This window comes from Tympanuchus pallidicinctus, unplaced genomic scaffold (assembly GCF_026119805.1).
Source record: "Tympanuchus pallidicinctus isolate F22 unplaced genomic scaffold, pur_lepc_1.0 scaffold34, whole genome shotgun sequence".
NCBI lineage: Eukaryota > Metazoa > Chordata > Aves > Galliformes > Phasianidae > Tympanuchus > Tympanuchus pallidicinctus.
Window position 1 is genome coordinate 1,465,007 of NW_026294752.1, and position 9,193 is coordinate 1,474,199.

The window sequence follows — 9,193 nt, forward strand, 5'->3', positions numbered from 1 at the left end:
TAAGGTCACAAGTAAATTGAAAATCAATCTCCTTTCTTAAACACACATAATAACTGGTTTTATGTGGTACCGTTTATGACAAATGGCATGATCATGCAGTCTTTACTCATTCAAAACACCCACTGATTACCAGAAAATCCCCATCCTTCAGATTTTTTTTTTCTTGGCCTGAATCGTACTTACAATTGTATTTTTATGTCCTGTCGGTAATGCACATTTAATCTGTCTCAGAATATGACTGCTGTGGACCAGGCAAGAAAGATTTCAAATTTTCTTCTCCCTGATACCAGGGAGTACTCAGAGCAGCACTGATTCCAACCAAACTATGTGCTCTATTCACACAACAGCTTTAGTAGAATGAGCAAAAAATCGGGAGTTAATGGGAAACATATGACCAGATAGGTTGTTTTGTTTCCCAGTTTTTACATGCATATAATAAGTTTTCAGGCTGTAACGTGCCGTGGATTGAAGCCCCTTGAAACAGGTTTCCTTCGTTTTTTTTCTGCGGTCTGACACTGAGGGTTCCAGTTGTTGCAAAGAACATTTTATTTTTATTTTTCCTCCTTGAAGGACAGCGAGAGAGACACGCTTGAAGAAACAAATGGTGAGCATGCACGTACCTACTTCTGTGCAGGACAGTCACTTTTGTGGGGATCCTAAACCCAAGCTTTGACAGAGGACTCAGAACTGTGTTTTTCTCAGGACCAAACTGAATTTGGTTCTAACCGGCGTCCTCAGCCCCTCTGAAATTAGTTACATACTGGTGGCACAGTGACTGCTGTCATTTGGCAGCAGACAGGCGCTCAGCAAGAGATCTTGTACTGCCTTGGTTTTATAGAGAGTGGAAAATCTGCCCCACAAGTACCAGAGCTCTGTACCCAAGCATCAGGCTGGGGGCTGCTGAGGGCTGGGGTCCGGGGAGGGTGTGTGGTCTGTGGCAGAACCGGAGGGCTACAAGCAGAGCACAGCAACCGTGTGCGTGATTTATAGCCAGGATAATTTCTGAAAGGAGATTAGGAGAAGTGAAAAGCATTATTCATTTCAGAGCATGCTCCTTGTTGCCTCGGGGAATTCGTGTATAGCTTTACCAAAGGCCTAATGAAAGCTTTACTCAGTGACTAATTTTTTTTTCACACCTATTTCTCTCTTTATAAATATTTTTCTCCCCACCCCTCCACTTCTTCTCATTTTGTTGAACACAGCAACACCTGCTGGCAGCGGTCCGGGAGTACTGCTGGAAAGGCCCACTGATCTGGCTCTTCAGACCAGCTGCCATTAAGCACTGCCAAGCCATATTAATGAGCTGCCTCTATTTTTACCCCTTCCTGCCAGAAAGGGCAATTGCTCTTGGGAAAGACTTTAGCTGTTTTGTTGGTTTTTTTTTTTTTTTTCTTTTCTTTCGTTCTTTCTTGCTTTCTTTCTTTTTTTTTTTTTTTTTTTCCTTTTTTCTGCCTTTATTTTTTTTTCTAGCAGATTCAGAACCCAGATGATCACTGTTCATTTCGTGAAGTTGGGATTTCTAATGTCAGTTCTGATGCCGCCAGTTGAGACCACATACAACATCAGAGTGACACCAAGCCTATCGAGCTGGCTTGTAGGCACGCTTCTGTTCCTTGCTGAATCAGAAATAACTAAAGGAGTGGGACAGAGAGAAAGGTTAGCGTAGCAGCAACCTGCTTCTTATTTCCTAATTGTGGATTTTATCCTACAAACCATTAAAAAGGATGGCCCGGTGCCACTTCATTATTCACCTAGTGGAGGTTGTGTGATTTACTGGCTATTTTGGAATTCCAAATTGCACACAATAGCATTTGTGTGCCTCCACTCCTGCTTTGAAGAGCAGTCACTAGAAAACACTTTGGCACAGATTTCTGTGCAAATCAGCTGGAATTTCACTCTGGTGTACCTTATTTTACTGTAATAGCAACAAAAGATGTGCCAGAAACTTATATTTAGAAGTTTTATGTTTCCGCTTTTATGTATAAGGACCAATTAAGCCTTGTCTTTTTGCTGCAAACTCTAATACTTCTGTGCTGTTTGGAGGGGCCAGTGTTTTCAATCATAATTAGTGAGCCGGTCAAAAAATAAAGTTCATTTGAGGATAAGAACTCAATCTAGAGGGTGGGGTAAATAATAGCTTTCAACTTCTTGCCTTTTTTTTTTATACTAATGGATGACACTTTTCTCAGGGGGGCAGAATAAGTAAAAATGTTCTGATTGAAGTGATTCTTGTATAAAGTCAGTCTGGCTGACAAAAGCAAGCATGTTTTCTTTCTGTCTGAACTATACCTACATCTTCTGCTATGCAATTCACTCATCTTCCTTTCCAATCCCTGAACAGTGAGTTATTTCTTTAAAAGGGATATTTTATGTCTATGCTATTTTAGCATATGTGTGGCCATTTCACACTTAAAAACAAAAAGCAGGAGACACGAATACACAAGCCAGATGATGGTACTGGTATGAGATGAAACGACACAAATTGTGTCTTCTTGTTTAAAGCATTTCCAGTGGGGTAAAATCTATGTACAAAGAGAATTTTCTCCAATCTGCAGAGAGAATGGAGTTAAACCACAACTACATGAAATGAAGTGGTTCATAAAACCTAGTGTCCTGCCTTGGTGGCTCGATAGGCAGATTTTTGTCACATTACTGGGGTAGTCTTTTTTTCCTTGAGAAGCAGCTCTGTGTCTTGAGTGATACTGAAGATGTGACTGGAGTCATGTCAGTGATTTAAATCACACAGGGAGGAAGCCCCAGATGACCGATCCTGTTTGGTATCAAGGTGGGTGAAAAATCTATGGCTAAAGTTGAAGCAGCATTTAACACTTATAGGTAAGTTAAAGCTAATAATGAAAATTAGATTGCACTAAATTAAGTTGCACAATGAATCATCGCAGCCATTCCTAATAACAATTGTTCTTAGACCAGTGGAGTTTTGTCAAGAATAATGGATGTCTATTTCTCTTACAAGTTCTGAATTCTCCGTTCTGTATTCTTTTTACTGCAGCTAATCACAGCGTATTGAATGCAAACTCTTATCTTTCAGCTTTTAGAGCCAATTCTCAATGCCACTGAAGTTAACACTGTCTGTGGGACCAGAAGTCAGCTGAATTGAACTTTGACTTTGAAGATTAATATTAACCATTGAGAGATGGAAAGAGAGACTAGAAATCAAGGCTTAGGCAAAAGCTGTTCAGCTGATGTGCTTCTTAAAGTAATATTGCCTGTGGGTTTCAGAAAAACCTGCAACTCTTTCTGTAAAAGCAGAGCTGAACGTTTAGTTAATGTAAATTGGAGTAGCCCTCCTCAGAGTGCTCTTTTCTGTCTCTTCAGAGACAGAAAATCTGAAGTCTTTTTTTAATTTAACTTCCACGTATCAACGTGTATTTTTTGCCTTGTTCTTTAAAACATAGATACCAATGGTTGTATTGTAAGAAAGGCACAATATCATCTCGCTTTAGCTCCCTATACGACAGGGATGCATTTTTTACTGTTTTGTGTGCTTTTAAATCTGCAGATGAGTGGGAGAGAACTGAATGAAGCTCATGAGCTGGCCATTTGCTTTGAGTTGAACTCAACAAGAGATTACTCTGACAAATCTTCCAAAGTAGTCATCGTGCACAGGCCATTGGGAAAAGTCGTAGCAACCCACACTGATGGATATTCCCTCTTTGTGAGAGTGACAGGTAGAGAACTGGCATAAGTGAAACACTGAGGACACCAACATGTGCCTTGAAGAGGACATGCTGATCTTGTGCATCGCTGCAGCTTTTCCCACTGTGAATCCCCAGTAGAACAAATCACCACAGAAAAGTCAACATATCCAGAAGTGAAGATGGTAAGGAGAAGCCTGACTGCTTACAGCTTTTCCGAGCAGAGTATTAGATGGGGTCCTGGGAAGTCTGGATTCTCTAGCTCTACTCTTGATTGCTGGGCCCTTAGGACAAGTCCATAACTTCCCCATCTGCAAAATGGAAACAAAATGATGGGGAGTACTGAGATCAGTGGATCAGGAATAGCAAAAAAAAAAAAAAACATCATTGCAGTTGCTTGGTTTTTCAAAGTGTTTTGGGATCTGAAGGAAGGAAACTGTAGATGGAAGCAGGGTGTGGATAAGCGCACAAGCTCAGCTGATGTCAAATGAAGTGCAGTCAGTGCTCCCAGTGTGTTTTTGCACTTCCTTGGTACCTTTGGAAGTATCCACCAATGCTTCTTCCTCAGGCAGCAGTGACCTTATAAGGGAGGCAGTTTCAAGCCCTGTGAGCCTGCCTTGGCTCTCACAGAGCAAGAAACCACAGATACCTGTCTATTTATTGAGAATCTCAATTTACCATTAACCAGCAAATTCAGAAGCTCCCTAACTTGAAATGCTGTTCAGCTAAAGCACATAATATGCTTTAGCAATATGCAGTGAACAATGCTGTGCTGTATCCTTACTACCAGCACCAGATTTAATTTTGGTCATTCAAGATCATTTCAGACTCGCGTCCAGCACAGGCATCTAACCTCTGAGGGATGGGGTTCAGTGATTATTTTCATTAGAAATTAGGAAGTTTCTGAGAGTGTTTCACATATGCCAAGTGAGAGAAGTGAAATAAACACACATTGCTTGCTAATGTAATTAAGTTGACCCCCCTTCCCTATAAGCACACGTACCTTTTACAAGTCAGAATTTCCACATTAAGATGAAAATCTAAGTTCTGAGAACTTATTTCAGAATTTTCCCCATAACTAGAAGTAATAACACTTGAGATTTGCCTTGGTAGCACTGAGGCTGATCCTTTGGAGTGGATGTAGTGTCCCCAGATCTGGACTGAATTCCCTAATCCACTTGCAATAACTTTTCTCATGTGTTTTCATGTTTTGTAGTTGAAGCACCACGCTTGTATTTGAGTGCATGTGGGAGGGACAGCATCTAATTCAGTACCTGCTTGCCCAGCGTCCTTATCTACAGACTTCAGTGTGCACACAAAACATGGGGCAAGCGTGTTTATCAGAGCACACAGAATTGTACCTGCCAAGCTCAGAGATCTCTTACAGGTGCTTTTAAAATGAGCTTTAAAATCATCCTGTAATCACTGGGAGAACAGCGGGCTGATATGCAGCAGTGATGGCCAGTTGCCTAGAATATCAGTTCTTCTTCAATAACTTTCGTATGCCAACGATGAACTTATAAACAGTTATTTTCTTTATTCATTGTCTGCTTATTGGTGTCATGCCCTCGTGATGACTCCTGCTAAAAGGGGTGACATAAGGTAGCTCAGAATAAAGTTTTTGTGTGCAAACAGGGCTCATCTGTGTATCCATGCACACATTTTTTAATTGCTCCTTTGAAGCCGTCCATTCAGAGGCAGTAACCAAGCATCTAGGAAGTATAAAAACAACAAAGAAGTGTTCAGATATTTCTCATGAAGCAGATTTTGTAGTTAGTTCTCATTCTTTTTTCTTCCCGCTTAAACTGAATTTAGCTCCTCTGATCAGAGCCAAATTGACAGCTTTGAATACTAAAGTAATCTGCTTGCTCACGGGAGAATTACAGCAGGGAGAGCCACAGGACAGCTTTCCTCACCCACTCGCAGAGGCTGGTTCATCCCCACGGTCCAGCAAGCTAACACGACACTCAGCAGAGCTGCCTGATGCTGTGACTTGTTCTGAGTGGGGACTGATCTGAGAAAAAGGAATCCTTTCATACCAGTCAGCACATAGTCTGGAAGTGACGCTCAGGGTAGCATTGCTGAGAGGTGTCTGCACCTTAGTTCTCCAAAATTATCCATGCAATGACCAGTGGAAGTCCGAAAAGCCAACAGAATGTGTGCTTTTGTCAGGAGGGGTGTGGAGAGTAAGACAGAAGGCACTATTTTGCATTGGTACATACAGCCTGGGTGCACCTCTGACATGGATGTTGTGTGCAGTTCTGCTTTCCCCATCTCAAGAAGAACATAGTGGAGTCAGAGAAGAGGCATTAAAATGGTAATGGTAGTGGAGCAGCTGCCTAATGAAAAAGAGTAAAAGGCAGAAACTCTTCAGTTTGGAGAGAAGGCTGAGGAAGGCACACTTGGGATTTAGAAAGTCATGAAGATGGCAGATAAGGTGAATGTAGAACTGTTATCCACCAAACCCTGCAGTGCTAGAACCAGGGGGAACTCGTTGAAACTAGTAGGAAAAGATTTAAAACAGATACAGTGCTTACACAATGGAGACTGAACTTCTGGGATTTGTTGCCACAGGAGGCTGTGGGGCAGACAGTATCAGCAGACTCAAAAAGGTCCATAAATAACTACCAGAGGGAATAGGCAGGGACATATCCTTTAACATCCTTAATACAACAATTGCAGATGCTGGGGAGTTTGAAGAGAAAGACCCACAGAAAGTGGCCAGACTCACATTCTCTCTGCACAGAGCATTTGTTGTTGGCTTGAGAAAAAGAGGGTTAGATGGACTACTGGCAGGACCATGCAAGAAGCTTCCTCATGTGGGACTGAGGCTCCTGTCTCCGTGCCACAGAGAAGAGAAGAATGCTCCTGAAGGTGATTCAGAGCAGAACCTACCTTTTCCTGCCCTGAATCATCTGTTAGAAAACCCTATCTCTCACCATCAATTTCACAGGAAATCTACCCTAGACAAAAGTTAGTCCTGTGAATAACCATCTTAGTCACAACTGACACAGGTTGGATTTGAACTGCTAATCTGGAACTGAAAAAAGTGTCATATACCAAACACCAGTTGTTCCACACACCCCCACCTCTGGTCAGTTCATTGAGGGTTTTTAAGAGGAAAAAAAAGTATTAGAGTTCAGTACTATTACAAAGATTATTGGCTGACTATGATCACATCCAATTGGAAGCATTTCCTCAGCCAGTGATGCTGAAACAGTACGTCAAACTCTGGTTAAGATGAAAAGTTAAAAAAACATCTTTTGTATATGTTAGACTGCTTTCTCATAGTCTCAAAGCTGAATCACTGGGAAAGACTGCTTCTGCTGTCTAGCTGTGAAGCTGTTCTGAATTGCCCAGGTATGGCTGGATGTCTCAATGTTTGTGGGAAGCCTGCTGCATGTCACCATCTGGAAACAGAAACAGCAGGAGAGGCTGGAATTGCAGTAGGACATCTGAATCAGAAAAGGGAGGTGAAAGTCAGGAGGTGAGTGTTCCACACGAAGCTACCTCAGTAGCTTCCTTTGACCACTCCATCTCATAGAAATGAAATACCTGCTTGTACGACACAGAATAAGCTGTATTTCATTACAAAATATCCACATAGAATAAGCTGCTTCAACAAGCAAATACAGACATTTTTATATTACTTGGAGTTGGAGATGCTGGGAGACATTTTCAGTCATCAGCTGAAAATCTGATAGCTCTAGGAAAAGGAAAGTTCCAAAGCATATTCTGGGATTCAAAAATGGACTGAAATACAGTAATAACTGCACAAAATTTAAACCTGTCTTTTAAAATGTGTTTGAACTTCAAAGTATCAGGGTCTCTGGTAGCATGAATTCCTGGTACTCAGACAGTACGTGACAGGCAAAAATCTTTGCAGAAATCTACTGATTAATCTCCGGTATAGGTAAGTGTTGAAACTGGTATTTGTTGTCTTTCTTTTTTAACTTGGAAGATACAAAGTGGAAGTTTGCTCATAGCACTTGGTTGGCTGCCCAGGACTTCCAAAGAAATCCATGGTTGGAAGGATGGAAAGGAGAACTTGCCATGGTTTCCAAGCTCTTCTTCCTGCTGGCTAAAATATGTTGCTACCTGCTTTGGAACGGAAAAACCACTCCACGCTGTGCAAAACCTCCAACAAAAAATGTTTAGAATATGGTTAACTGTTTTATGATAGAACATTTCTGGAGCCTGGAGAAGCCTCCATGGTAACCTGACAGCAGCTTTCGGTATCTAAAGAGGGGCTACAAGAAAGAAGGGGACAGACTATACAGCAGGGTCTGTGGTGACAGGACAAGGGGAAACAGTTTCAAACTAAAAGAGAGGAGATTCAGGTTGTATGTAAGGAAGAAGTTTTTATAATGAAGGTGGTTGAGGCGTTGGCACGGGTTGCCCAGAGAGGTGGTGCTCCATGCTCCATCTCTGGAGATGCTCAAGGTCAGGATGGAGGTGGCTCAGAGCACCTGTCTGAGCTATAAGTGTCCCTGTCCATTGCAGGGGAGTTGGACTAGATAACCTTTAAGGGTCCCTTCCAACTCAAACAGTTCTATGTCTCTATGATTTCAATATCTGTATACTTTGCATCTCAGTTTCTGGCTGAGCCTGCACGTATTACTATTGGGACCATTATTCACTGTTTAGTTCAGAAAATCCCTTTTGTTTCTCTCACAAGATGTCTATGAGAAAATGAGAAGCACGGTGTTATTAGTGTTTGGACAAATAAATTGTTGGCTTGCACACTCCATCTTTTGTTTCTTTCCTTTTGTTGTTCAGAAAGGGCATTTGAATAGGCTAAGCTCAGGAAGGTTTTAGCAATATGTTGTCAAACCTCTAGCTCCTGTTTGGAACTGTTTTCTCAGTGCACACAACACAGAGTTGCAAGCGGTGTCATACGCTTTTACATTGTCAGTGCAAACGCTGTTCCCCTCATGTGAAAAAGTTAACATGACAGAAAGAGTCCAAAGTATCTGACCTTCTCTCAGAGTACCTCACAGTTACGTTCAGGGCTGCACAATGCGAGTGCTGTTACTTTACAGGGGTAAGAATTCAATTTACACTGGCAGTGCTTTCACAAGAGTATTTCAGTTCAGTTAGTAAATATTTCCAGGTGGCCAGGTCTAATTTTAGGGAGGGCAAATTTACAAAGGCTAAGTGGCAGGCAGGGTTGCTATAAGTCTCTATCAGTTTGGAAAAAGAAAACGTAATTAAACACAGCATTCTTCACAAGATTAACTTGATGCTCAGCATTCTACATTTCATGTCTAAACTTTTTATGCTGTTGCTGTTAAAATCCATGCTCCAAGGACACATAAGTTCCTCTTATAATGGCATTCTGGAATTAGTAACGAAAAAAAAAGTTGTTACATGTCGGCAGACAAGGCAGAAAATGGAGATGATGCATACAGATTTATGTTGGAAAGGCAGAGGGGTAGTTTTTGACTGGTTTTGAGTTTGCTTGTGAGAACAGAGAAAGTTAAGCGCTTGCTGCAGGCCAGCCAAAAAGTCTTTCACCTGTAAAACAAAGCAGAAGA

At 41.5% G+C, this 9,193-nt stretch overlaps 1 long non-coding RNA gene across 2 annotated transcripts; it reads left to right on the plus strand.

Annotated features, from left to right (window-relative positions):
- Positions 1-2,709: 2,709 nt before the first annotated feature.
- LOC128088458 (uncharacterized) lies at positions 2,710-8,404 on the plus strand. 2 transcript variants are annotated; one of them, XR_008210253.1, is made up of 2 exons: positions 2,710-3,841; positions 4,873-8,404. It is a non-coding gene; the product is annotated as an uncharacterized LOC128088458 (long non-coding RNA). The 2 variants fall into 2 exon arrangements; XR_008210254.1 differs by having other exon boundaries at positions 6,339-8,404.
- Positions 8,405-9,193: the final 789 nt, after the last annotated feature.